Source organism: Panthera pardus, unplaced genomic scaffold (assembly GCF_024362965.1).
Source record: "Panthera pardus isolate Hobbes unplaced genomic scaffold, ASM2436296v1 HiC_scaffold_21, whole genome shotgun sequence".
NCBI lineage: Eukaryota > Metazoa > Chordata > Mammalia > Carnivora > Felidae > Panthera > Panthera pardus.
In genome coordinates this window covers 29,968,868-29,996,428 of record NW_026526777.1, presented here as the reverse complement: position 1 = coordinate 29,996,428, position 27,561 = coordinate 29,968,868, and the positions used below count along the sequence as shown (strand labels likewise).

General features: G+C 42.0%; 1 long non-coding RNA gene across 1 annotated transcript in view; it reads right to left on the bottom strand.

Moving 5' to 3' along the window:
- Positions 1–26,487, bottom strand: part of LOC109255976 (uncharacterized) — a 32,948-nt gene extending 6,461 nt beyond the window's left edge. The window contains exons 1-2 of the long non-coding RNA XR_002075454.2: positions 26,314–26,487; positions 16,395–16,487 (exon numbers count right to left, since the gene is read on the bottom strand). This is a non-coding gene — a long non-coding RNA (uncharacterized LOC109255976). The remainder of the gene's footprint in view (positions 1–16,394; positions 16,488–26,313) is intronic.
- Positions 26,488–27,561: the final 1,074 nt, after the last annotated feature.

The following is a 27,561-nucleotide window of genomic DNA, read 5'->3' as shown; positions in this document are numbered from 1 at the left end:
AGGTCATGATCCCAGGGTCATGAGATCAAGCCCTGCACCGGGCTCTACAGTGAGCACAAAGCCTGCTTAAGATTCTCTCTCTCTCTCTCTCTCTCCCCAGCTCTCTCTCTCATAAAAAAAAATTATTATATGCCACTGAATTACTTTCAAGGAAATTGAAACCTGTCCATGTCCCCATAAAAATTGTTCTAAAACATGAGCTTACCGACCCTCTAGACTGAGTCTTTGATTCATTCTTTAACCCCCAAGACTCAGTACAGCAAGCAAGCATTTAACACTCAGTACTCCCCATTTCCACAGAGGCCTGGTGGTTTCAGGCCGCCTGTGCTCATTGTGTTCTCTCCCTGCAAGTGACCTCCTGCTTCTTTCTTCTGCTCTTCACGCTTTATTCCAGATGCAGCTCAGGAATCTCCTGAAGCCGAGTCAGCCCCCTTCTTGGGCTCCTGTAGCTCCTGGGCATATTTCTTGCCTCTACTCACCCCTTCCATGAACCTGTACACCTAAAGGGGTTCTTAACCATTTATCGTGCCTCAGTCACCTTTGGCAGTCTTGTGAAGACTTCCCAGAATGAGATAAACTACACAGGCGCGTGCAGTGAACTGATCACGACATATGGTTGTCGAACTATCAAAACACATATTTGATGTAATAACACGTGCCTTTTTACGGATGTATTAAATGACAATATCCAGCGGTAGGTCAAATAACTGCCATTATTTCAAAGTAGCGATATGTATATGCAATATTTCAAGAGAGCTGCACACAGCTGTGATAGGATATGTATATGAAAATATATGTGTTTCCTGGTGACCACGGGTCACAGGTACGGCTGAGGCTACTGTGTCTTCCATCGCCGTTTCTCTCTGAAGGAAATACTGCGTTCCAGTTAGAGGTTACTGAAAATGTAATTTTTTCTCCATTCAAGTTCACAAAGCCGCTGAATTCCATCCAAGGACAAGGATCCATGGACACCTGAATAAGAACTGCTCTTTAGAGAGGCTGTGTACTATTTATCTTTGTGTTCTCAGTGCTCTTAGCCACACAGGGGGCAAGGGAAGCTTAAGGGCCCGGGACAAAACACCGTAACGATAGCAATGACAATATTACGTAGGAATTCAAAAACAAAGACAAATAATGTCTCCCGTTAATAATTGTTACCATCGCTGCTAGTATGTTTCCACCAGACTATGTCCTGGAAAACTGTTCCCTCAATGCCAAGGAACTTCAGATACATCTACCTGAAACCCCATCGTTCTTTGGCCACCTTGTGACATAGTCTGTAATTCGCCAAGTGTTAACATTAAGCCAGGAAAAGAGAGTATATAAAGACTGAGGAGATCTAGCGGAAGTCAGCTCCCTCACCATGACCTCACTGTGTCCATCCGATGTGACCTTCACATGGATGGTGTGGCTCTAGATACATGAGGAATGTAAGAAATTCCCTTGGCTCAGTCTTCTCCTCCTCATTGCAGCGGACGATAACGCAAGATGCTTTGTCCCAACCACGCCTCTCTCTTAATATTTCTAAATACTTCCTTTCTTCTCTTTACTGTTGCAGTTCTTGTTGAGAGCATTTCGTAAGAGTGTAAAAATAATGAAGTAGGCTCAAGTGAACTGGAGTAACAATGGAGCACCTTGTGGGGAAAAACCCTGTTCGCTGTGAATTTTCACATGACCCTCTTCGGTCTCATGCTGCAGATTCAGCCATGCGCTCTGGGGCCCAGCTGGCGTGTGGAGGCTCAGGCCACAGAAGGAAAAGGCATCTCGTCCGCCTCCCACTCTGTGGGACCCATTTCCTCCAGTATTTGAGGAGGACTGGTTTCTTCACTTCCAGCAGAGTTCACGTGAACTAAGGTGAGTTTAAAATTTTGACCTTAAAGCCTCTGTTTTCACTCCCACCCAAGAAGTTTTTAGAAGCCACTCTTACCCTAAATCAGTCAGATTCAAAAGAATGTTGAGCAAGCCTGTTATCCACCCACACCCCTACTCTGTCGGAGCCCTAAACATCTGCAACATTAAAAATGAGATAAGCAGTTTAGGAAACAGTATGTGAAGATAGTGGCTTGTTGCCTGAACAAGGACTTGGGAGGACCCGCAGAACTACCGAGTGAGGACAGACCCCCCCTTGCTGGAGGAGAGAGGCACAACTCTGAAGTAAGCTGGCTGATGTGCAGAACATTCTGCCCGTGGCAGAAATGAGCGTCTTTCCCGTCTCCACTCTCTCGCCCTTCGTCCACAAACGTGTTCAAATTGATTGCATTGTAGAGTAGTAACAACTACCTTTACACCACTTCTCCCCAAAGTTAGCAAACTGCCACCCCATTATCTCTGTGTTCTAACTTCTTAAGCGCAGTCCACAGCTGGTGTCCTCACTTCCTCCCTATTGCTCTCTTCTCTAACCTCTCTCAACTCTGCCTCCAGCCACCAGCCTCCACGCTGGATTGTAGTCTGTAAGAAAGGAGAATGTCAAAGTCAAGGACTCCATAATTGCCAACTGGATCCAATGGATGGCTTGGAGTCCTTGGCTGGCCCAGTCCAGATTGACACCTGACACTCCTTCCACCTGAAAACAGTCTTCCCTGCTCTCCTTCTACCTCTTAGTTGTACCCGCAATGTCTAGTTTGACGTCCACATTTTAACCCAAGTTCAAATGGTTGCAAAGAATCTAGTTTATGGTGCTTTGTAATGCCAAGATCCTTAATAGTCAATAATTGTACATTATTCTTTTTTTCTGTTTTAAGTCGTATTTTCCATTCCATTTCCCCACAGGTGTTTTTCTTAGCTTTCCTGAGATATGAATCACATATCATACAATCCATCCACTTTGAGTGTATAATGCAATGGTTTTTGGAATATCCAGAGTTGGGCGATCATCACCAGAATCCACGATAAAACATTTTCATCACCCCAAAAAGAAACTTTGTACTGATTGGCAATTACTCCCCTTTCCCTGGTCCCCTACCACAACCCTAAGCAACCACTAATCTACTTTCTGTCTACAGGTTTGCTTATTCTGGGCATTTCATACAAATGGAATCATACAATATGTAGTCTTTTGTGACTGGCTTCCTTCACTTAGCATAACGTTTCAGGGTTCATCCATGTTGCAGCAGTATCTGTACTCGTTCCCTTTTATAATCCAATAATATTCCATTATATGGATATACTACATTTTATTTATTCATCAATTGGTGGACATTTGGGCTGTTTCTACTTTTTGGCTATTGTAGACACTGCTGCTAGAAACATCCATGTACAAATTTCTGTGTTACCCACAGATGTTAAACCCAATTTATTTCTATGTTTCAAAGTCTTTTGTTATCAATAAGCTTTTCATGCATCTCATCCACAAACTATATACATAAATTAAAAATTAAATTAAAAATTAGAAATAAAAATTAAAAGAAAAAAGTTTCTGTGACCATAATTCACCAAATACATGCAAAAAAATTGGACTGAATAGTAATACTGAGTAGTAATAAATTCCAATTATTGGTAATACACAATCAAAGCATCAGAAGTATATTGCAAAATTTGACAATTATTAAACATAATAAGTAAAATTTGGAGGGGGTTCCTGGGTGGCTCAGTTGGTTGAACGTCTGACTTCGGCTCAGTTCATGATCTCGCGGTTTGTGAGTTCAAGCCCAACATCGGGCTCTGTGCTGATGGCTCAGAGCCTGGAGCCTGCTTCTGATTCTGTGTCTCCCTCTCTCTTCCTGTTCCTCCCCCACTTGCGGGCGCTCTTTGTCTCTCAAAAATAAACTTAAAAATTTTTTAAAATTTTGTTGGAAATATATCCATTACTAGAGATGAACTGGGTTTATTTTCCAAATATTAGTTCATGGGTCTGTGGATGCCTTTGAATCACACTGAAATAGTTTGGCATAATTACATCTTACTACATTTTTTTTTTTTTTTTTTTTTTTTTTTTTTTTTTACAGATGCAATCACTGAGAATCACTTCAAAATACACAAGTGAGGGCACCTGGGTGGCTTAATCGGTTGAGTGTCCGACTTTGGCTCAGGTCATGATCTCACGGTCTGTGAGTTCGAGCCCCACCTTGGGCTCTGTGCTGACAGCTCAGAGCCTGAAGCCTGCTTCAGGTTCTGTGTCCCCCTCTCTCTCCACCCCACCCCTGCTTGTGCTCTGTCTCTGTCTTTCAAAAATGAATAAACATTAAAAAAAATTTTAACAAAATACACAAGTGAAGGAATGGAAGTATTCTACTTATACCATTGTTGCTCAAATCTTTGACATCCAGGCTAGCCAGAACCCCACAATCACTTTGTAATCTATCATCAAAAATTATGTTTAGGTCTCCCTCCAAAAGTGCTAAAAGCAAACAGCCAAAACCACCTGATTCGTAAAAGGAAGTGTGGCCCAGTCCTTAGTCACTCACTTTCTCACACCTGCGTCAGTGTTTAGAATGGCCCCTTTGTTTGGAGCCCAGGTTTTTGTTCACTCCCCAAACACATCACAGTAAGATGGTAGGCAAGAGGGGTGCCTGTTTCCTGTAAAGTGGGAAGCTGACTTGTTCTCAGGGGGATCTGTTTCAGAAAAGGGTGTAAATATGGACAACGGACACCTGAAAATTGCTTCCCTCACCCAGACTGTGATATCATTTCCTACAACCACTTTGACTCTCAACTCCACAGCTCCAGATCAGCCTCCACTGAGGCCCAGACCCGCAGCCCACAGTGCACTGCTTGGCCAGCCCTCAGGTCCCTCAAGAGTCCCACATACAGCTAATCTCCCCCCAAATCTATCTCCCTGCCCATCTTCCCAGGCACCCTCATCCATTCTGTTCACCACCCTGCCACTAGATTACTATGCTACACTATGCTACTATGATCTAGTCACTGACCTAGTTGAAATCCTTCATGGGTGCCCCAGATCTATCTTGAACTTTTGCACATAAAGCATCTCCTCCAAGAGACAGAGTGAAGCCAGGTCCTCTCCAGAGAAAGGGTGCAAGTTCTCAGCCTCTAACCTTCTAACACCCAGCTAAGCCATCCAGGAGACAGGATAGGTTAGTAGTTAAAAGGATGGACTCTGGAAAGGGGCTACCTGATTGAAGGCGGTCATTCGAGGGGTAACCTTGGGTGAAATCTTTGACCTCTCTGAGCCAGTTTCTTCATGTACAGAGGATAATAATACTATCTTTCTTAAAGGGTAGGTATAAAGATGAAATGATGAAATGTGTATAATATGCTTAGTACAGTGTGTGACACATGATAAATTCGAGTAAGACCTCAATGGATCCTAGTGGCCAACATCATGAAATAAACCACCGATGTCTTAAGTTGAGAATCCAAAGCCATTTCAAATTGGGAAAGCCCCTTTTCCAGCCTCATCTCCTGTCTCTCCCCAACGTTTCCCCCACAAGCTCCCCATACCATACCACTTGCTCTCCTCCTCCTCTCTCCCAAATCAGCTTTTCACAGCCCTGAGTCTTTGCTTTCAGCCTTCCTCTCAGCTAGAATTCTTTCTTTACCATCTGCCTTGTGAATGGCACCTTCCCAACAGCCTCCCTGGTTGTTTTGTCTCAAGTCTCCTTTGCTGATCACTCTTCTTCTTCCAGAACTCTCAGTGTTGGAGTGCCCTAAAGCTCAGTCCTTGGACCCCTCCTCTTCTCTATCAATGGTCCCTTTATGATCTCCCTAAGTCACCAGTCTTTAAATATTTATATGCTGATCATTTCCAAATATGTCACCAGATCAGACCTCTCTTTCCACTTATTGACCTCCACTTGGATATCCAGTGGACATCTCAACACGGACAAATGTGAAGTCTTAGTCTTACCCGCAAGTCTGCTTCATCTATCTGCATGTTGCCCCCCAAATGTTGCTGGCAAATTCCAGCCTTCCTACTGCTCATGCCAAAAATATTTCATATCTAACCCATGATAAGTCCTACTGGTTGTACCTTCAAAATATGTCCAGAATCTGATCACTTCTTATCCCCTGTACTGTCATGAACCCTGGTCAGAGCCATTATCCTCTCTTGTCTGGATTAGTAGTCTCCCTGCTTCAAACTTGCCTCTGCAAGTCTATTCTCAGTATAGCAATTGGAATGACCTTTTCAAAACCTCAGTCTCATCATGTCCGCCTCTGCTCAAAACCTAGCAATGGCTCCATATTTCTTCACATTTCTTTCATTATAAAACTCAAAGTCCTTTTTTTTCCCCCTTAATGTTTATTTATTTATTTTGAGAGCAAGTGAAAGCGAGAGCAGGGGAGGGGCAGAGAGAGAGGGAGAGAGAATCCCAAGCAGGCTGCACACTGTCGGCACAGAGCCTGACATAGGGCCCAATCTCACAAACTGTGAGATCATGACCTGAGCCAAAATCAAGAGTCAGATGTTTAACTGACTGAGCCACCCAGGTACCCCCTCAATCATTAAGATAATGCTTAACAGTCCAACTCCTTTACTTCTCTAACCTCACTTTCTATTACTTCCCCCCACAAGCTCTGTTCCCGGCACACTGCCTTCCTTTTTATTCCTAAATCTGGCCAGTAGGCAATTTTTTATTTGCCTTAGCTATTTTCTCTGCCTGAGGACCTTCCACCAAGATCCCCACATGACCAACTCCCTCAGCAACTTCAAATCTTTGCTTATATCTCATCTTCTCCATGAGAACTCCCCTGACCCGAGCTGGGGCTCAGACATAGCCACCTGAACCCAGAGCATTTCTATTCTCTATGTGGTTTCCCAGGTTGCTCTATGCCAGAACTAGTCTTACCTGGGCCTCTGAGGAAGTGAAAATTAAAAATTCACTTTGCTGAGTCTCTCCTCTGGTCCCACGCTAGGTCTTGTGAAGAAAAGGAACCATCCTGATTTCATAGGGATCAAGTCACTTGACCCAGATCACCAGGCTTATAAACAACAGAGACGCAGAGCCATGTCGGCCTGATGCCTACACTGCACCCTTTCTTCAGACCACTCTGCTGAATGCTAGATGCTCATGTCCTTGCCCTGCCCCTCTACCTGTAGAATGTTAGCCTGCTTCCGGTTCTGGAGAGTCAAATGAAAGGCAGTCAGCTTAGGGGTTTCTTTTTTTGTTCTTTTAATGCCAAGTTATTGAGTTATGTCCATCAATCTAAGCTTGAAACAAACAAAACACATGTGTAATACATTCCACGTTTTCATCTATAGGTGCTAATGACAGAATTGCTTTGAGCAAGAAGGTGTGCTAAGTTAGAATCTTGCTCTGCATCCCGCTGGGCTCCTGGGTGGCTATTTGCAGTCTTCCGGCCCTTTCTTCTCTTTCTCCCGTCCCCACCCCTCCTTAATTGTTCTCCAAGAGAAAACAAGAACTCCAACCAACTGATGATGTTCTTTCCATATTTAACATTCCTTGTCGGTGAGTAGTCATTTTTATGAGCTAAGAGGCACTCTCCACAGTGACACCAGGGCTAGAATCATTCTCCTGGGCTCAGATTCTCACTCTGCCACTGTCTAGAAGCGCTATGTGAATGATTTAGCCTCTAAGTTTTAGTATACTCAGCTTTAAGCTATTAAAAACAAAAGCTCTTCCTTTATGGAGACTGTAAGGATGTTCAGAGAGAGTGCAACGAGGTACTTAGCACTGTCGCTGCACAGAGCGAGTGAGCACTCGGGGGACAGTACTTATTTTGTTGTTATTCCACAGGTGCTGGCTGGGAGATGTCGGTGCCCACTGCTCCATCCATGAAGTGATCAAGCCGCTGCTCCCCACCCAAGACTCAACACGCTCTGGAAGACAGTCATCTTAACTGTTTCTATAGTCAACATCCATCTCGTGAAATGACCTTATTTGTTAATACTAGTAAACAGAAATTTCTGACTTCCTTGTTGAAGGAATGTTGTCATCGAGTTCCGAATGCTTACCTTAAAGGGAACCACTTTCATATCATAGAAATAAAATAGCCACTCTAAATACAAATGGTTACGAATTTTATCTTTATCTATAATCCACATTCCCAGCAAGCGTTCTGTAAACTTTCTTTCCGATTCTCAGGAAACTGCAGCTTCCTGCCACTTCCCCTATTAATCCAGTTGTAGTCACATCTCCTCACTGTCTATTCAACTACATGATCAAATAAGAACACAGACTTACTGAAAGGTCGACTAAAGTTAGACATCAGCTCTCAATATCTAGTTCATTACTGTTATGCTTTTATGATTAATTCTTTGAAAGAAAGCTAATTCAAGAAGCTTAGTTATGCAAAACTTCAGAATAATGGCAAAGACCATTTCTTTTTTCCTTTTTCTAAACATTGTAAGACAACTGCTTTACCATTTATATTCATTTTCACTTTCCAGGAACAGGAAGAAATATTTAAAGAATTTCACCAACAAATCACCAGACAGAAAGAGGATTTACCAGACTATAGAAATCTCTGAAAACAAATTCAAAAGTTAGTAACAAGTTACTATGCATGATCTCCCTTCCAGTCTTCTTATTCGTATCCAAATAACAACATACCAGCTAGCTGCTCACAGTTTTATTTTCTGCGGTACTTTTCCTAGGTGCAAAATGTTTGACCCTGCAGACTAGGTGACTCAGCACATTCAAATTGCAGACCTCAGGTTTAGAGGGTGGATGACCTCCTCTCCTCCTGCAAGTACTGCAAAGAAGATACCAGGATGGAATTTTCTTTTTCTTCTTCTTCTTCTTCTTCTTCTTCTTCTTCTTCTTCTTCTCTTGAGGTTTGAAAGGTCAAAGATGCTAAACATATGCCTCTCTAACAATGAACAAATGAACGAACGAATGAATGAACAAATATAAAACAAAGAGAAATAAGATTGGCAGAAAAACAGTTCTATCTGATTGCTAAAGAGATTATAGTACTGACACATTAGCATTTAAATTGCCCCAGGAGGACATGGGGGGAAATACCTCACTGATGCTAAGGTGGTAGGGAAGCTGGTCAAGTTTGCACCTTTTTTTCTACTATTGTTTAACTGGAACGGTTCTTTCCAGTTCATCCTGTTCCAGGACGAACAGACCACGGTGAAGGTGAAACAGGCATTAAGAAAGCTAATAGTTCACACAAAGGCAAATTAACTCTTTTTTTTTTTTTTTAATTACAAAGACGATGAAGCTGAGTAATGGAGACTTTTGAGCACTATGCTTTTCTAGCGATACATATACTAGTGGTTCCCCAAACTTGCAGATGATCAAACCACAAGGGGAGGTTTTTATAAATGTACATCTACAGTCCCCTTCCTGCCCCCAATTCTGATTCAGTAGGTGTGTGGGGTGGGGCCCAGCAATCTGTAAAACACTCACCCCACCGACTCCTTTGCAGGGCTAAGTTTGGGATCAGACAGCAGATAAACAAAGGTGCAGCAAAACAAATGGTGAACCACACCTCCCCCAGCCCGACTATAAATCTTGTGGATAAAAGAGAGTTCTTGTAAAATTTAGGAGGATGCATCCTCGAATGCTAACGCTGTTAGTAAATATCAGTGGTATTCTTCATTGTCTTAACTTTTAAAATTCCCAATGAAATCCTAACCTTAAAAAGTTATTTCAGGACATGACCTTGTCTCCCAGTTCCTGTTTATAGTGATGAGCTCCACATATCTCTGCGCCTGAAACAAAGACTCCTGAGCCAGGCCCTGTGTTTGCTAATTTCCTTCAATTCGCTCCCTTAATCTTCACAGCAACCCCTGGAAATAGCTACTCCTATCCCTGTTTCACAGACGAGGAAGCGGAGGCTAGGAAAAGCAAATCATTTTAGGGATAAAGCCAAGATGTAAACGATGTCTCTTACTGGCTTGGTTGGGTTGGTTGGTTATTTGGAGGAATTTACACATGAGATTTGGATCTGTTCTTTAAAAAATCTCAGGCTGGTAGAATCCTCAGACACTTGGCAACATCGGTTGGGGTGGGCATCGTGCCAGGTGCCGGGCAGATACGAAGAGATACAAACAGCTCCCTGCCAGAGAAGGGCCTTTCCTGGCCCCTCACAGGGTGGTGGAGAGGAAGAAGGAGTGATCTCCCACGAGGTTCTTCTGGACTGCGTTCAATTATCCGTCCCATTGTCTCCAGGAGCATAGTCTTTGCCATCTGAACTGTCACATCTGCACTCTTGATTCAGAAATGTGTTCACCCAAATCGTGGGCGCAGAAGGCCGTGTGAGGGACACTGGTGGGAGGGGCTGACTGGGGCCCTCTTTGAAAGCCTTCACAGAGGATGTGGCTTGCGAGCTAAATGTTGAAGGATGAAAAAGACTTCACTAAGCAAAGGGGAGAAAGGGTGTTCTAGGCCCAGAGCAGCATGTGCAGAACCTGCCTGGTCTAGCAGGAGACCTTAAGGCTAAGGTGCAGCTGAGGGCAGGGGCCACGGAGTGGGGAGGGAAGCTACACAAAGACAAAGAAAGGGATTGTATGCTGTGTGAGGAGTTTAGATTTTAAAACATGCACAAGGAGCCAACAGTGGTTTTAATGCAGCAGTTACAAGACAGAATTTGTATTTTATTTTATTTTTTAATGTTTTTTTCATTTTTGAGAGAGAGAGAGAGAGAAAGAGACAGAGCGTGAGCGGGGGAGGGGCAGAGAGAGAGGGAGACACAGAATCTGAAGCAGGCTCCAGGCTCTGAGCTGTCAGTACAGAGCCCGACGCGGGGCTCGAACCCACAGACCGGGAGACCATGACCTGAGTCAAAGTTGGATGCTTCAGCGACTGAGCCACCCAGGTAGCCCCTGAATTTGTATTTTAGAAAGCCAGTGCTTGCCACGGGGTGGAGAAGGAGCTGTACACAAGCACACAAGGAAGGCTGGTGGGACATGCCAGGACATATCCAGTCCAAACTAACACAAGGATCCTGAGGTTAAAGGAGGGACTTCTTTGGACAAATTTCTCAGGTTGAGGGTGCAAGCTTTGGGGTCTGGTGGCTGAAAACTGGCTTCAGACCTCTGTCTGTGACTCACAGGCAAGTTTTGGGCAGCCACTTAGGTGGCTGGCTACAGGCTGAGGGGAAGAGGGGAGAGTACGGGAGCCTCCAAGGTCTCTAAGTGGGCGGGTGAAGGCACATGTCATGAACCAGGCTGGGGACACAGAAGAAAGACCTGTGTCTGAAGGAAAAGGCAGTGCGTTTGGTTTTGAACATGTAGAGTTTGGGATGCCTACAGGATTTTCTTTCCAATAGGTAGTTGGAGACACAGATTTAAAAAATGGTCAGAACCAGAAGAGCAGATTCGTGAGTCATTTGGGAGCACATTTGAAGCCCTGGAAATGGAATTTCGGGGAATGCTAATTCATAGGGCATACTGATGGAAACCAGAGTAGCAATTGTTTTGTTCAAAATGGAACCTGTAGTTCAGGTTTATCCGAAACACATACAACAAATACACACTGAGCACCAACTGCATGCCGGGCACTGCCCTGGAGCCTACGATTTGAACAAGCAGACCAAGCCACCAAGAGCTGACACTGTCACTGGGGAGTAAGGCCATCCACGCACTGTGGGAAGACCACTCAGAGGGAAGTAGGCAGAGGGCAGAGATGTTGAGCGCCTGTGGGAGGCCCATGCTAGCTCCAGGGGTCAGGAGGCTCCTTCTAAGCCCTTTATGGGCATTATCCCATTAATCCTTACAAAAACCCAATGAGGTAATATGGTTATTATCTTCACCTTAAAAATAAGGAAACCAACCTATAGAGATGTTAAGTAACTTGCCCCTAGTTACTTGCTAGGTAACAAGGGAAGAACAAGACAGGGATTTTACTAGCTTACAGCTAGTAAGCTTTTCGAGAAGCCCTTGACCCAAACAATCTAGCTCCAGACAGAGTTCATGCTCTTCCCTCCTCCACGAATTGCCTCTCGCCGTCTGATAAATGCTCAGAGAAAATGAGACTTAAAGAAGGAAGAAGAGATTAACAGCACATCACAGTGGTTAAGAGCACAGTGGTTCAGGTTGTATCTGGAAATAGCAAGCGGTTGGTGTCTGCTATATTCTTATTTAAAGCATGGCAGCTTCACAAAGAAGTGGTCAGAAGCCTCAAATTCAAATGTGAGCTCACTATTTGCTAATTCTGTAACCTGGGAACAGAAAATGACCTCTATGAACCTGTTTTTTTTTTTTTCATCTAGAAAATAAATCTAACTCACAACTCAAAGATTATCCTGAAGATAAAGGGATATAACCACATGAAACACATATCAGTCTCGAGCACACAACGTTGCCCTCAACAGCTGGTGGAGCTGGAGAAAGGTCCCCGTTGCAGATAACACACCATCGCTTCCGCATAAAAAGCTGAAGCTCAGCGTGGACACAGCATCTAAACCAAGATTGTTGGGGAACCTGGCTGTTTCAGTGCATGGAGCATGCAATCTTTAATCTCAGGGTCATGAGTTTGAGTCCCATGAGATTACTTAAAAAAAAAAAAAAAAAAAAGTAAACAGGGGCGCCAGGGTGGCTCAGTCGGTTAAGTGTCCGACTTCGGCTCAGGTCATGATCTTGCAGTTCGTGGGTTTGAACCCCTTGTTGGGTTCTGCGCTGACAGCTCACATCCTGGAGCCTGCTTCAGATTCTGTGTCTTTCTCTCTCTGCTCCTGCCTTGCTCATGCTCTGTCTCTCTCTCTCTCTCTCTCTCAAAAATAAATAAACATTAAAAAGAAAACAAACAAACAAACTACTACGGTTAAAAAAAAAAGTAAACAAACCAAGATTGTTAATGATTATTAATTGTTAATAGCAATGAATAACTGATATTCTGACAAAAAAAAAACCAAAACCTAGGTGGGATAAAAATGTCACTTTGGGAACTCCAACTGGTCTTAACAGTTATTAAAGAAAAGTAAATTAATTTTATGAGCCACTGTGAAAATTAGCTTAGGTACACTAAAGGGAAGTTTATTTCACTGAAACTCAGGCCCTTCCAAAGTGACTCAATCAGAAAGGACAGGCTTCGTCTGCATTGTACCTTTTCTCCCTCTACTTTCCTCATTCTAAGATAAGAATATTGGCCAGGTGCCTGGCTGACTCAGTCAGTAGAGCCTGAGACTCTTCATCTTGGGATTGTAAGTTTGGGCCCCACATTGGGTATAGAGATTATTTAAAAATATAAAACCTAAAAAAATAAAGTAAAATAAAATATTGCCCCTACAAGGTAGAAACAAAATTTCAAAATGAAAGCAAATTAGCTCTTGGGAAGAACAGACACCAAGATCCCAAAGTGCCACATAAAGTTCCATAAGAGGGACCTCCACTGTGCCATGGGGGTCCAGGAAGATGGCTCTCAGCTGGCAGGCTCAGGCATGGGTATAAAAAGAGCATTTGATCATGGCTTTGAAGGACAACCTACAGGGGGCACCTGGGTGACTCAGTCGGTTAAGTCTGACTCTTGATTTCAGCTCAGGTCATGATCTCTCGGTTTGTGAGATCAAGTCCTGTGTGGGGCTCTGCGCTGACAGCACAGAGCCTTCTTGGGATTCTCTCTCTCCCTCTCTCTCTCTCTGCCCCTCCCCTGCTCACACTGGCTCCCTTTCTCTGTCTCTCTCTCAAAAATAAGTAAATAAGTAAACTTAAAAAAAAAAAGAAGAACAAAGAAAGAAAGGAAGGAAGGATAAACTACAGTGGCCCCTGGCTGGCTCAGTTGGTAGAACATGAGCCTCTCGATCTTAGGGTTGTGAGTTCCAGCCCCAGGTGGGGGGTAGAGTTTACTTTAAAAGTAAATAAATATATATCTAAAGGACCAACTACAGTTGAAGAGAACACCAGCAAGGTGCCTCCTCTGGCATCAACCACTCCCCTAGTCCTGACCACCCAGCCACAGAGGCGGCTCTGTTCTTCAGTGCACCCGGGCCATCCCTGCCTAGAAGCAGCTCCAGGTGAGCAACATGCCTGGGCTGTGAGTGAGCTTCATATGGCTCGTCTCAGGAGGAGTATCACCTCCTCTGCAAAGCCTTCCCTGAGCACCTGCCCTTCTAAGGCTCCCACGCCGATATGCCCACGTACCCTGGACTCCCCGCCCCAGCCCCTTGCCCAACACACCCAACTCCACACAAAGTCACATGAACATTCCATTTCGCTTTCTTTATAGTACTTACAACTATGAAAAATGATCTTGTTTGTTTGTTTTTACTGGTTTCTTTCTGCCCCTCCCATCCTCTGCTAGAAACCGTAAGCTCCGTGCACGCCTAGGTATTGCCTTTCTGGTTCACCCTTACATTCTCCGCACCTGGCAGGAACTAAAGAACTCACTAAATATTTATTGAATCAATAAAGTAACACAGAAGAGTGTGATCAAGTTGCAGAGGCAGAAAAACAAGAGCTGCATTTGAGAAAATGGTGAGTAGCTCATTTTGGTGCAGCCAGGCACGTACAGAGGAGGCTACGCGGGCTGCTTGCAGAGCGTCTGGCTGGGGCCGCCGCGGTTTGGATTGAGCAGATAGTGGAGAGCCTCTGAAGTGTCTGGCCCGGAGAACCTCTGAACAGATCGGTCCTAAGGGAAGGACTGCAAATATAATGAACTGGAAGGAAGCTAGAAAACCGGGGAGAAAACCATTTGTTACCACTAAAATTGGCAAAAATTAAGAAGCCCGATAGGGACGTAATGTACAGCTTAGTGACGATAGTTAACCATACCGTATTGCATATTTGAAAGTTGCTTAAGAGATCTTAAGAGCCTTTATCACAAGAAAAAAAATTGTTTTTAAATAAATTTTAAAGCAAGCAAGTCTAACAAGTGTTGAGAGTATTTAGGGAACGGTTTCAAACAGTTGAAAATCAATTTGGTGATATCTCTTGAAAGTGATATTTGGCATATTTAAAATGTAGTGATTCTACATGCTGGTATCCAGCCTAAAAAACTAACACCTGTATCTGGTGAAAATAATATAAGCATTGTTTATGTTCGCTAACATTGTAAAACAATCCATATCTCCCTAATAGTCTGTGTTGTGTATGAATAAATAAGCAAATTAAAGAACTATCCTGTAAAAAAATAAAATAAAATAAAATAAAATTTTAATATAAAAAGATCCCATATCCACTAATGGACTGATTAATAAAATATAGTATTATTCATACCATGAAATACCAGGAAATTATAAATAATTTATATCTGGTATATTTATATATAAATATAAATATAAATATATATGGATAGATATATGTATATATGGATACATGGATAGATATCAAAAAACATTCAGTGAAAGTAAGCAAATCATAGAAAAATAAGTACACATGGAGCCATTCATATGTATTTAAAATCATAAAACAATACTACATATTAATTATGGGTGCCATAAACATATAGAAAATACATATTTTTTACACGTTTATTTTTGAGAGAGAAAGAAAGAGCATGCATGAGTGGAGGTGGGGCAGAGAGAGCAGGGAACAGAGGATTTGAAGCGGGCTCTGTGCTGACAGCAGTGAGCCCGATGTGGGGCTTGAACTCATGAACTGTGAGATCATGACCTGAGCCAAAGTCGGATGCTCAACTGACTGAGCCACCCAGGAGCCCCCATATATAAAATGTTTTTAAAGCACATATCAAACTAAACAGGGGTTCTATGAGGTGAGGACAGAAGGAAGAAATGGAAGTCGAATTAGTATTCAAAGGAAACTTGACCTTATCTCCAATGTTTTATGTCATTAAAAAATTGAAACAGATATGACAAAAATAACAACAGCTGTTAATTTGGGGTGATGAGAATATAGTCCATCACTTGGAATCAGAAAAGGGATGCTAGACACTGATGGAAAGCCTGAAGGGATCTCAGGACTGGGTAGATTGGTAGAGGGTCTAAACAAGTCTGAAAGGATGGAAAGTTCAAATTTATAATTTTTTTTTCTTTTAATTATGAGAGGCACCATTAAGAAAACTAACAAACATTGGGTTCCATTTTTGAAAGGTTTGCTGTGTTAAGGAGGCCTCGACTTGATGTCCAGCAAGAAGACAGAATTCAAAACCCAAGCTGGTGCTTAATAGTGGTCCTGGGAAAGTGAGGAAAAAAATGGGTGCCTCAATTTCCCTCAAAACAAACAAACAAACAAATAACTTTTTTAGGGTCTCTGGAGGATTCACTCTGTACTTTTGGTCTCTAGAGGATTCAGTCTGTACTTTTGGTTTGTTTACAACACATACAGAAACCCATACTCAGTGCCCTCCACTCAATGAATAAACATTAGTTTCCCTCTTTGAAAGTCAGGTTACTAAATTTAAATACACGTTTCTAGAAGGACTGGGGGGGATCTGATCCCTGACAAGCAATTAACCATTCCAGTAAGGCAACTTGTTAACAGTTTCCTTTCAGTAAGCAACATAGATTAACAGAGCAAACAAGGACCCAAATTCACAATGTTCAAACATAAAACTGTATTTTGAAGTCAAACTCCCTATTCTTACATAAAGATTATCAACTTCTAATTTTCAAAAGATTCCACTTACCCTTATAGTGGTGCCTGACTGGCTCAGTCAGTACAGCATGTGGCTCTTGATCTTGGGGTTGTAAGTTCAAGCCCCATGTTGGTATAGAGATTACTTAAAAAAAAAAAAAAAAAAAAAAAAAAAAAAAAGGAATGCATTTGCCTTTATTAATATGTACCTCCTCTAATATTTCATAATTACATGTTTGTTTAGTGCCATCCTATCCTTTTATAATGTGTTTTGCAACCTCTGAAAAAGTCAATAGTCTGGGGCCCCTGGCTGGCTCAGTTGGTAGGTAGTTGCAGTCATGCAACTCTTGATCTCAGGGTTGTAAGTTCGAGCCACGTTGGGTGTAGAGATAACTTAAAAATAAAATCTTAAAAAAAAAAAGTCAATAGTCTTAGCTCTTCCCTAAAGAAGGAAACACAAGACAGTGGGTGACTAGTCAGGGTGACTCACGGACAGAGTCAATAACTGGAACTCAGAACCCAGGGAGCCTGGCATCCTCCGTTCCTAAAACCGCAAGGCTTCTGCTAACCCCAGCAGAATTTACTTCTTCACTTCGCTTCTTTGAGGACCTGGGAACCAGAATATCAGTTTCCAAAGTTTTCTCCTTCAAAAGTAGTCAGCAGTCAGAAATAAAGGTTGGCCTGCAAGTTGTAGCCTTTAAAATTGTTTGAGTATCTGAATATAAGATTCCATTTTCTAACCTCTGCTTTTTAATAAGGCATAGCTAACCTCCACGGTACCACCTAACAATCTCCGAAACTAACATAACTTTGCTGGTGAGCTTTTTGAGGAATCCTCTTTTCAGACCGGGTTACATACAGATCAACTGGTACTGTTTAAACGATTTGCTGTTTGTGTTTGTTCGAGTTAGTGCTATCTTGGACACACTCAGCTCCTAACAGCCACAGGGCTGGTATGCTGAAACTGACCTTATAAAGCCAACAGTTAGTGACTCTGTATACAAGGATTTAAGAGATTATTTTACCCGAGTAAAGTTGCTATGTAGCCATCCGGAGTGTATGGCGTTTCTTTCCATTAACACACTGAAGATTTTGTAAGCACTTGAAATTAAATGGCTTAAAAAAAAACACTAATATACTAAAATGTAGGTTTACTGACAAAATCAGATATTTTCAGTGAAAAAGCCAACCTGACTGTGGTTTCTGATTGTGCTTTCCTCCTGGGACTTTAAAACGCCTTCACAAATATTTTTTTCACCATCACATATTTCTCATTCCAATTTTATATGTTTTTAAAAAAAGGAACTTAATCATTTATTCAAAGTCACACAGCCAGTTCAGAGCAGAAGTCAAATAAGAGCCCGAATTTAATATAGAAAACTAAGAATCTGATATTGTGTGTCCTTTTCACTAGGCTGTATTGCCCCCTTATTTTATTTTCCTAAAAAAAAAATAATTGTTTACATATCAGTTAAAGTGGTCACATTGAAAAGCTAGCATTAATTATCAGCAGGTCCTTTCTTGAAACAACAAACACAATCAAATTTGTGCTCAAAAATAAGCTATAAATATAATGTTGTATCTTATCATTTCATCTATAAGTTGAAGCCTTCATCATATTCATTAATTAAGATGTCATAAATCTTTTCTATCCTATTGCTTAAATGTTCTTAAACTAGCATACAAAACACCAAAACGCACATCAGCCACACAACACACACAAATCCATCACTCAGTCTCGGTCCATTAGTCTTGCCAAGGTCAGTATCGAGTATTCCTGAAATTTTCACTTGTAGAATGAATGGATGTTTTGTAAGGATTATCTATTCAGGCAGAAAAAAAAAAAAGGAGGGGTGGGGGGGATGAAAACAAGAAACAATTAGCTATTCAACTGGTACTGAGCAAATTCCAAGTATGAAATCCTTTGTTTGTTTTTATTTTGTTTTTGTTTTTCTTACCTACCGGAGGACTCCAATTCACGAAAAGGAATACATCTTGTGAGATTTTTCTAGAGCTTTCCACAGACCTCTGTGGAGACCCTCCTTGTCAGTTTTGGCTCTATTTTGGCAGCCCGGGACTGGAATTTAGAGCTGTCTATTTGCATTTCAACACCCTTCTTTTGTTTTCTGTCCTTCCAGAGCTCAGCCAGTTCAAATAGCAGGTAAGGTAGTTAGATCATTCCAATGACCCTAGAAAACTCAAAGGAGAAAACTTGTCCAAACAATGCGGTTATTTTGGCTAAAAACTACCACTTACTTCATTTAGCCAAGCCTACAAAGCCCAAGCTAGACCATCGTGTTAAAAATTTACCTTAGATTGTTCTTAATACTCTCACAGCCCGAGAGAGAGGTTAGAATGATTGGTGAGGAGGAGGAGGGGAAAGGAGGGGGCAGTTTTGCCTTCTGGAATCTCTCCTGAATAAATATCAACAAAATGTTGAAATGGTCATAGGAATTTACAGGTCACAATATTGCATTCGATTCTGAGAGCAACAGCCTCTATCACTTCTGCTGAAGGAGCTCTCCTATGAGGCACTAACACAATTAAAAGAGAAAAATGCGGGGTGTCTGGCTTAGCTGGTAGAACATGTCACTCCCTGTCTCAGGGTGGCGAGTTCAGGCTCCATGTTGGGCATAGAGATTACTTAAAATAAATTTATATATTTTTTAATGTTTGTTTATTTTTGAGAGACAGAGAGAGAGCAAGAGAGGGAGAGGCAGAGAGAAAGGGAGAGAGTGAATCTGAAGCAGGCTCCACACTGTCAGGGCAAAGCCCTACGTGGGGCTCAAATTCATGAACCGTAAGATCATGACCTGAGCCAAAGTCAGACATTTGGTCGACTGAGCCACCAGGCGACACAAAATACAATACAATACAATACAATACAATACAATACAATAAAATAAAATAAAATAAAATAAAATAAAATAAAATAAAAAGAGAGAGAGAGATACAGAGAAAGAGGGAGAAATGCTTGTTAGGTGGAGAGCATTGGAGAGAGTAGGGCCTGAAGGACACCTAGGTCCAGATGCAGCTGGTATAGAATTCCTGTCACACAGGCTCAGGTGACCACATGGCCAACATTCTGTCATGTGACCCAGAAGACAGCTTTCCAAGAGTTTAATATTCCAAGAAGCAGCAGATAAATAGTTGCAAAGTTGCATATTTTTTTAATGTTTATTTATTTTGAGAAAGAGAAAAAGAGCATAAGCAGGGTAAGGGCAGAGAGAGAAGGAGAGAATCCCAAGCCAGCTCTGTGCTATCAGATCCTGCGCGATCCCATGAACCCTGAGATCATGACCTGAGCCAAAATCAAGACTCGGCTGCTTAACTGACTGAGCCACCCAGGCTTATTTTTTTATTTTTATTTTTTACATTTATTTATTTTTGATAGAGATGCATCTAAAAAAAATATTTTTTTTACATTTATTTATTTTTGATAGAGACAGAGCATGAGCAGGGAAGGGGCAGAGAGAGGAGACACAGAATCAGAAGCAGGCTCCAGGCTCTGAGCTGGCAGCACGGAGCCCGACGCGGGGCTCGAACTCACTAGATCATGACCTGAGCCAAAGTCGGATGCTTAACCGACTGAGCCACCCAGGCACCCCAAGTTGCATATTTTTAATAGGCAAATCCCCCAGGGTCCATCTTGAAGGTCAGTGTTTGGAAAAAGACTGTAATTATAATGAGGCCATACAGTCACAGATGAGAGATGGAAAGGACCATGAAGTTCATTTCCTCAAGGTCCATGGTTACACAGCCTATTTGCTATGGGCCTGGAACTGCAGGGTAGGCCCCACAGCCATGCTCTTGGGCTTTTGGTTTCCAAACCCGCCTACATGAGATCCACAGTGAGATCAGATTATGTGGAATCCCGGGACATCGCAAGTCAGCCCAGAATGAAGATACAGCTGCATAGATTCCAAAGGCTGGAACTTGTTGTCACCTGAAACATCCATCTGAGAAATTGCTGACTCCCAGGCACCCCTCGATGTGCATCTCTCCTTCTAACTTGCATGGTCTACAGCTGCAACTGTTCTTAGAACTATTAGTGCCTCCACTGGGTGGCTCAGTTGATTAAGCATCCGACTCTCTGTTTGGGTTCAGGTCATGATCTCACAGTTCATGTGTTCCAACCCCACATCGGGATCTGCGTTTACAGTACAGAACCTGCTTGGGATTCTCTTTCTCTGTTCCTTCCCTATTTGTGCTCTCTCTCTCTCAAAATAAATAAACTTTAGAAATAAAAAAAGAAACAAAGAAAATGTGCTGATCCCTCTACTTCCTCCCAATTCATCAGCCCTCTGCTTTTTTCACTCTCCTCTTTATCAAGTTTGATTCCATGTTATAATATCCTTGTCACAAATCCATCCAGGAAAACATCAGCCCTGAATGAACCCACTCATCTCTTTCCCCCTTGCTTGTATACAAGCAGGCATATTCTGCTGGAGAGAATCAAAAGAGTAGATGGTTTCATAATCCCCAACTTCAAATGGGCCCTTTCCAATAACTACTTGGAATCTTCTCCACCATTCTTACAGTTTCGGCACACCTATCTCTCCCTTTACCTCTCCATCTTTTAGTACTCAGATGAGGGCGCTCTAGACCTCTTTCTTCCAGCCGCAGCCCTGCTCTGTCTCCCAGTTCATGATGAATGGGACTCTTCCTCTGTGTGTTCAATCCTTCCACCTGTGCTTTATGTTCTCTCCCGTCATCTTCAGCCACAACACTTTTATCACTTTCTTCTCAAATCACACATCAATTCTATCAGAAAAGCCTACCGATTCTGCCTTCAAACTATATTGAAAATCCAACCATTTCTCATGATCACCACTGCAACCAGCCAAGACACAATCATCTCCCAACTAGATAATTAATGGTCTCTGAGCTTTGCCCCTCACAGTCTATTCTCAACATGGCAACCCTAGTGATCTTTCAAAATCATAACTCAGAGCATGTCCTCCTTTGCTTAAAATCTTCCAACGGCTTTCCATCTACCCGGAGTAAAAGCCAAAGAAAGACTCTATGAAGGTCTTTAAGATTCCATCAGCACTGTCCAACAGAACTTTCTGTGATGATGGAAACTATTTCTATTTCACTGTCCAATACAGTAACCACTAGCTACATGTGGCTATTGAGCACTTGGAATGTGGGTAGTGCAATTAAAAATATGGATTTGTGGGGTGCCTGTATGGCTTAGTCAGTTGAGCATCTGACTCTTGATTTTGGCTCAGGTCATGATCTCACCGTTCGTGAGATCCAGCCCTGCCTTGGGCTCTGTGCTGACAGCACGGAGCTTGCTTGGGATTCTCTCTTTTTCTCTATGCTCCTCTCCTGCTTGCATGTGTGCACACACTCTCTCTCTCTCTCTCTCAAAAAAAAAAAAAAAATTAAAAAAAAGAATATGAATTCGTATTTTTAAATAACTGATTTACATTAAAATAGCCACCTATGGCTAGTGGCTACAATTTTGGAAAGCACAATTCTATGTGACCTCTTCCCATCCACCCTATCCTCCATTTCCTGACTCTATATCACACTAAAAAATCTCCTTTAAAGTCAGTCCTTTGATGTCACTTCTCTGCACAAAAATCTCCATGGCTGGGGCATCTGGGTGGCTCAGTCGGTTGAGCCACCTGACTTCGATTCTGGTCATGACCTTGCAGTTCATGAGTTTAGGCCCCACATCGGGCTCACAGAACCTGCTTTATATCCTCTGTCCCTCTCTCTCTGCCCCTCCCCAGCTTGTGCTCTCTCAAAAGTAAATAAAATATATTTTTTAAAAATCTCCTTAGCTTCCATTTTACTCAAAATAAAAGCCAAAGAATGTGCTTATTTTAATGTACAAGGCTTTATATGATCCAGCCACCCTACCCAGCTCTGTGGTCTCAGTCCCTAGTCCCATTCTCTTCCTTGTTTACTCCATTCTAGCCACAACACTGGCCTCTTTAGTAGAACATACCAAACATGCTGCTGCCTCAGGGCCTTTGCTCATACTGTTCTCTCTGACTGGGATATCTTCTGCCCAGGATTCATATCACAAGTTCAGAGCACCCTCACTTCTTTCAGGAACACTGCTCCAATGTCTTCTGGTGAAAGAGGCTGATATTATTTGACCTGAAAGCCCTATCCAAAACAGCATCCCTCCCATCCTATCACTCTCTATCTTATCTCCATACTCTGTTTTTGTTTTTGTTTTTGTTTTGTTTTTTTCTTTTTTTAATAGCACTTATCTCCATCTGGTGAATCCTGTTTGTTTACTTATTGTCTGTCCACTCAGCAGGGCAGGACCTCTTTCTGTTTTGTTCACAATAGTACCCCTAGTACCTGGTTCATCATAGGCATTCAAAAAAACAAAAAACAAAAAAGCTGAATTTGATGAAAGAATATGGATGGCTTTATGATGCTAAAAGCTGCTTTCAAACTTTCAAACTGTCTCAACCCTTCAGGCCTGACATCCAGCACTTTCCTGCAACTATCCCTTGGGGAGAGGTTGAGAATTGGGTTCCTCTCTAAATATAGCATCCTCACGTGCAAGAGAGTAGCTCGGTGCTTTTACTATATTAGCTTGAATCCACACAACAACCCATTTTACTAGTAGAGAAGCAGACAGTTTAAGTAAACTGCTTGAACTCAGCTGGAGTGACCTTCACCTTGCCTCTCATGATGAAGTTTCCATAGTCAACTGAAAAGCTTTCTAAGAGCAACAACATTAAAGTGACTGCAAACTTCATGATTAAATCTCTCTTCTGACTGTGCCTTCATAGGAGAAAATGAGAATAGCTACTATTATTAAGAGACTAAGTGAAAAATAATTCAGTTGAGCTAACAGAAAGTGACTGTATCCTTTATTCTTCCCCTAAATGGCCAAAGTTGTGTGGTTTTTTTTTTTTTTTTTTCTTTTATCAAATTGCTTTTAGATTTTAAAAATGCTATGCTATGGGCACTTGGGTGTCTCAGTCGGTTGAGCGTCCAACTTCAGCTCAGGTCATGATCTCACAGTTTGTGGGTTTGAGCCCCACATTGGGCTCTGTGCTGACAGCTCAGGGCCTGGAGCCTGCTTTGGATTCTGTGTCTCCCTTTCTCTCTGCTCCTGCCCCGCTTGCACTCTGTCTCTTTCTCAAAAAATAAATAAAAATAAATAAATAAATAAATAAATATGCTAAATAAAATATTGTTGGCCTTCATGTTTGAAAATGTTGCTGCTGAGAATGCTATTTTTTATGCTAGAATTTTTACAGTCAGCAAATAAAGTAATGGTCAGTAAATTCAAGACCAGTTACACAGATTGGATCAACTTCCTCTCAACCTGCTGGACAAGAGTGGGTGCTATATTTTTTTTTTCCTGGTTTTATGTTTAACATATTAATGAGGAACAGGGATGGTCTCAGTAATTTCAAGCCATAGGTAGTTAACATAGTTATAGCCATTAGTTCTAATTATATATGCCATGAAACCTTTTAGTGGAAATGTCAAAACATAAACACTGGTTTGCGTTTCACATCCTGTTCTTTTCCATTGTTGTCTGACAGAACCACCAGTGAATAGGGAAATTACATCTTTGGCTACAAAAATGAAGATACAGGGGCGCCTGGGTGGCTCAGTCAGTTAAGCATCTGACTCTGATTTCAGCTCAGGTCATGATCTCACGGTGTGTGAGTTTGAGCCCCGAGTCCTGAATCATGTGCAGAGCCTGCTTGAGGTTCTCTCTCTCCCTCCCTCTCTCTCTGCCCCTCCCCCACTCGCACATGTGCCCTCTCTTTTCCTCCGAAAAATAAACATTTTTTTAAAAATGAAGATACAATTGGAGTCATCCGCTGGACAGAGAACCTAAAAAATTTTAGGGACTTTGGGACTCTTGCTTCCAACATTCTTGCTTGTCAGAGGGGGAAACCCAGCTCAAAGCACAGGCACCATGAGATGTGTGGCCAGGACTAAAGCATCCTGACTTCCTTCCAGTTCATGTGTTTCCACCAAAACCCAATGATTATCTTCCAATTGGCATAGGGAAGGGGAGGGGGGAGAATTTCCACAGAGGACCTGCATATGACTCTTCTGATACTATTCACGGTTATGAATTGCAAATTACTTTTCAAAATGACTTCTCTCAAAATACCCAGACACCTGGCCACAGACTGCCAACCTAATGCTAAAATAGGCACCTTGATCAGCTCACCCTGTGACTTCAACCATTCAGCTGCATTTGACCACAGAGACAGACATCTCTGCCAAAAGAAATATGAACAGCCCTGGGAACTGATTACAAAATTGGGATTGGTCCAAACTTTTCAAAAGTGATGGCTCTGTTGTCTGGAATGTCTCACAGCCAGGACATTTTTCTCGACAAGTCAGCTCTATGTAATGAAAGCAATTAGAAGAAGTTCAAATGTGCACAGAACTTGTCTCTCTGCCTAATATGGAAATAATAATTAACTGTCCAAAATGTAAGCCCTGGATCATGGCTGATGATTCACCTTTAAGTTGTGCAAAGAAGGTCAAACCTTTTGTAAAACAGTTTAACAATGTGTATCAAGAGTCATAAAAATGTCTCTTCCCTTTGACACAGTAATCTTACTGCTGGAACTGATCTTAAGAAATGATCCCTGCCCCCCCCCCCACCCCAAAAGAGATGTTCACTACAAAATGTGAATCAACTTAGATGCCCAATAATAGGGAAAATGTTAGTTATGGTACATCTTTCTAATGAGATATTACACAGACATTAAAAATGAATTATGAAGAGGGGTGCCTGGGTGGCTCAGTCAGTTGGGCGTCGGACTTTGGCTCAGGTCATGTTCTCACGTTCATGGTTCGAGCCTGGCGTCGGGCTCTGTGCTGACAGCTCAGAGCCTGGAGCCTGCTTCGGATTCTGTGTCTCCCTCTCTCTCTGACCCTCCCCCATTCATGCTCTGTCTCTCTCTGTCTCAAAAATAAAAACATTAAAAAACAATTTTTTTTTAAAGCAGAACACAGGAGTGCCTGGGCAGCTGGGTCCGTTAAGCATCTAAACTCTTGGTTTCAGCTTGAGTCATGATCTCACAGTCTGTGAGATCAAGCCCCATGTCTGGCTCTGCACTAACAGTGCAGAGTCTACTTGGTATTTTCTCTCTGCCCCTTCCCCACTCACTCTCTCTCACATTCTCTCTCTCTCTCAAAAACAAATACATAAATTAAAAAATTTTTTAATGTTTATTTATTTTTGAGAGAGAGAGAGAGAGAGACAGAGCACAAGCAAGGGAGGAGCAGAGAGAGAGAGAGAGAGAGAGAATCCGAAGCAGGCTCCAGGCTCTAAGCTGTTAGCAGAGAGCCTGACGCAGGCTTGAACTCACAAACCACGAGATTATGACCTGAGCCAAAGTCGGATGCTTAACCAACTGAGCCACCCAGGCGCCCCTAAATACATAAATCTTAAAAAAACAAAAAAGCAGAATACAAATTATATGTGCATTATGATTGAGACCATGTCCAAATCTTGTTTGTTTGTTTTGAGAGAAAGAGAGAGTGCATGTGCAAGCAGGGGAGGGGCAGAGAGAGAGGGAGAGGGAATCCTAAGCAGGCTCCACACCCAGCACAAATCCCACGAGGGGCTTGATCTTATGACCATGAGATTATGACCTGACCTGAAATCAAGAGTCAGGCACTTAACTTACTGAACCACGCTTACAGCTCTCAAATCTATTTTCATGCAGAAAAAACAGAAGGTAGGATAATGGATTATTCCCCCCCCCCCTTTTTTCCCTTAGCTTTTGGTAATGTTGATCTACTGTTTTGATCAATTTCAAAAGAAAAAAGTGTTATGTACAATGCTCCATCCTCTGCTCTATATAAATAAATCAGTACATAAATACTTTTAAAACTATAAACAGCTTATTTCCAAATATTTAGCCATTAAAAATTGGGAGCAGGGTACTTGTCCAACATTTGACAGCCGACAGAATACTCACATCAGTATTGCCTCAACCCCCTCTTACCTGTCCAAAGTCAACCCAGATTCACCGGAGTCCAGGATACAGTCAGGTTGACCAGGTACACGGCTCCACCCCTAGGGAACTCCCTCTCCTAAAGAAACTGGTTGTGTTATTCTGTATCCCAAGCTCCTACTATTTCTACAGAGGACCCAGTTTGTGCAAAGCTCTGGGACCATCCCCTGCGGCTACCCCTGCCCTCTGGAAGGCAAGTAAGTCCTATCGAGACTGGACTTTGGATCCTAGCTCCAAAGGTAGAAAAGTACACAGCTATGAGGACTTTGTTTTGATGTTTTTTTCTCTAAAACAGATTTTCACACCAGTGAACCCGGACGTCCCAGCCCTTCACAGGCAAATAAAGAGTGGGGCCTCTCTTCTTGCTTTGCGTCTGCTACCAAAAGCAGTGAATCACCCCACAAATCGTGTGGGGAATGAGCCTGAACGCTGACTACTTGCACTCTGCGTTCATGTAGATATTGGTCATCAATGTTCACACACGAAAGGAGACAGAGTTGTTCTTATCTAATCATTAAAAAGGAAAAATAAAAAACCTACCAAATTCTACAGATTTGTTTCACTGCCTTGAGACCAAAATGTTCATAAGAACTCAGAAATCTGTCTACAGAAGTCATGCTATTGCTAAGCTAATGCTTAGGAAACTCAGACATGGTCATTTTGGTATGTCAGTAAATAATAAGAAATGAAAATAGACCCCATTATATATATATATATATATATATATATATATATATATATATATACATATATATATACTGTTTCAAATGAATGTTCTGTCAATAATTCTTCAAAGGGAAAAAATTTAAATTTCACAGCATTTGTTTTTGATCTATCAAACTCTTTCTAAACCATCATACCTATGTTGCTCAAAAATTGTTGAGACCTTGGGTCAAGGAGACACTCGCGTTGGCTTTCAAAAGAAAATGTGCTTCTTTACACTAAAATGGCCACTTAAGCAAGAATGTGGAAATGATTTATCTCACAATGTTTAAAGTTGGATCTTTACTCTAGCTATGTCATGACTGCACAATCAGTCAGGGACAAGTAGTTATATGCTCCTAAACAAAGAAAAGCACTCTAATGGCCAAAAGAGTTGAGTATCTAACATAGCAAAATTACCTTAATAAAAGGTAAATTACCCACATCCCAAAGAATAAAAATCACTGATAACAATAATGCTTAAGTGTTAAGAACAGCAGAACATGAAATAGGTCTATTTACATCACATAAAGATTG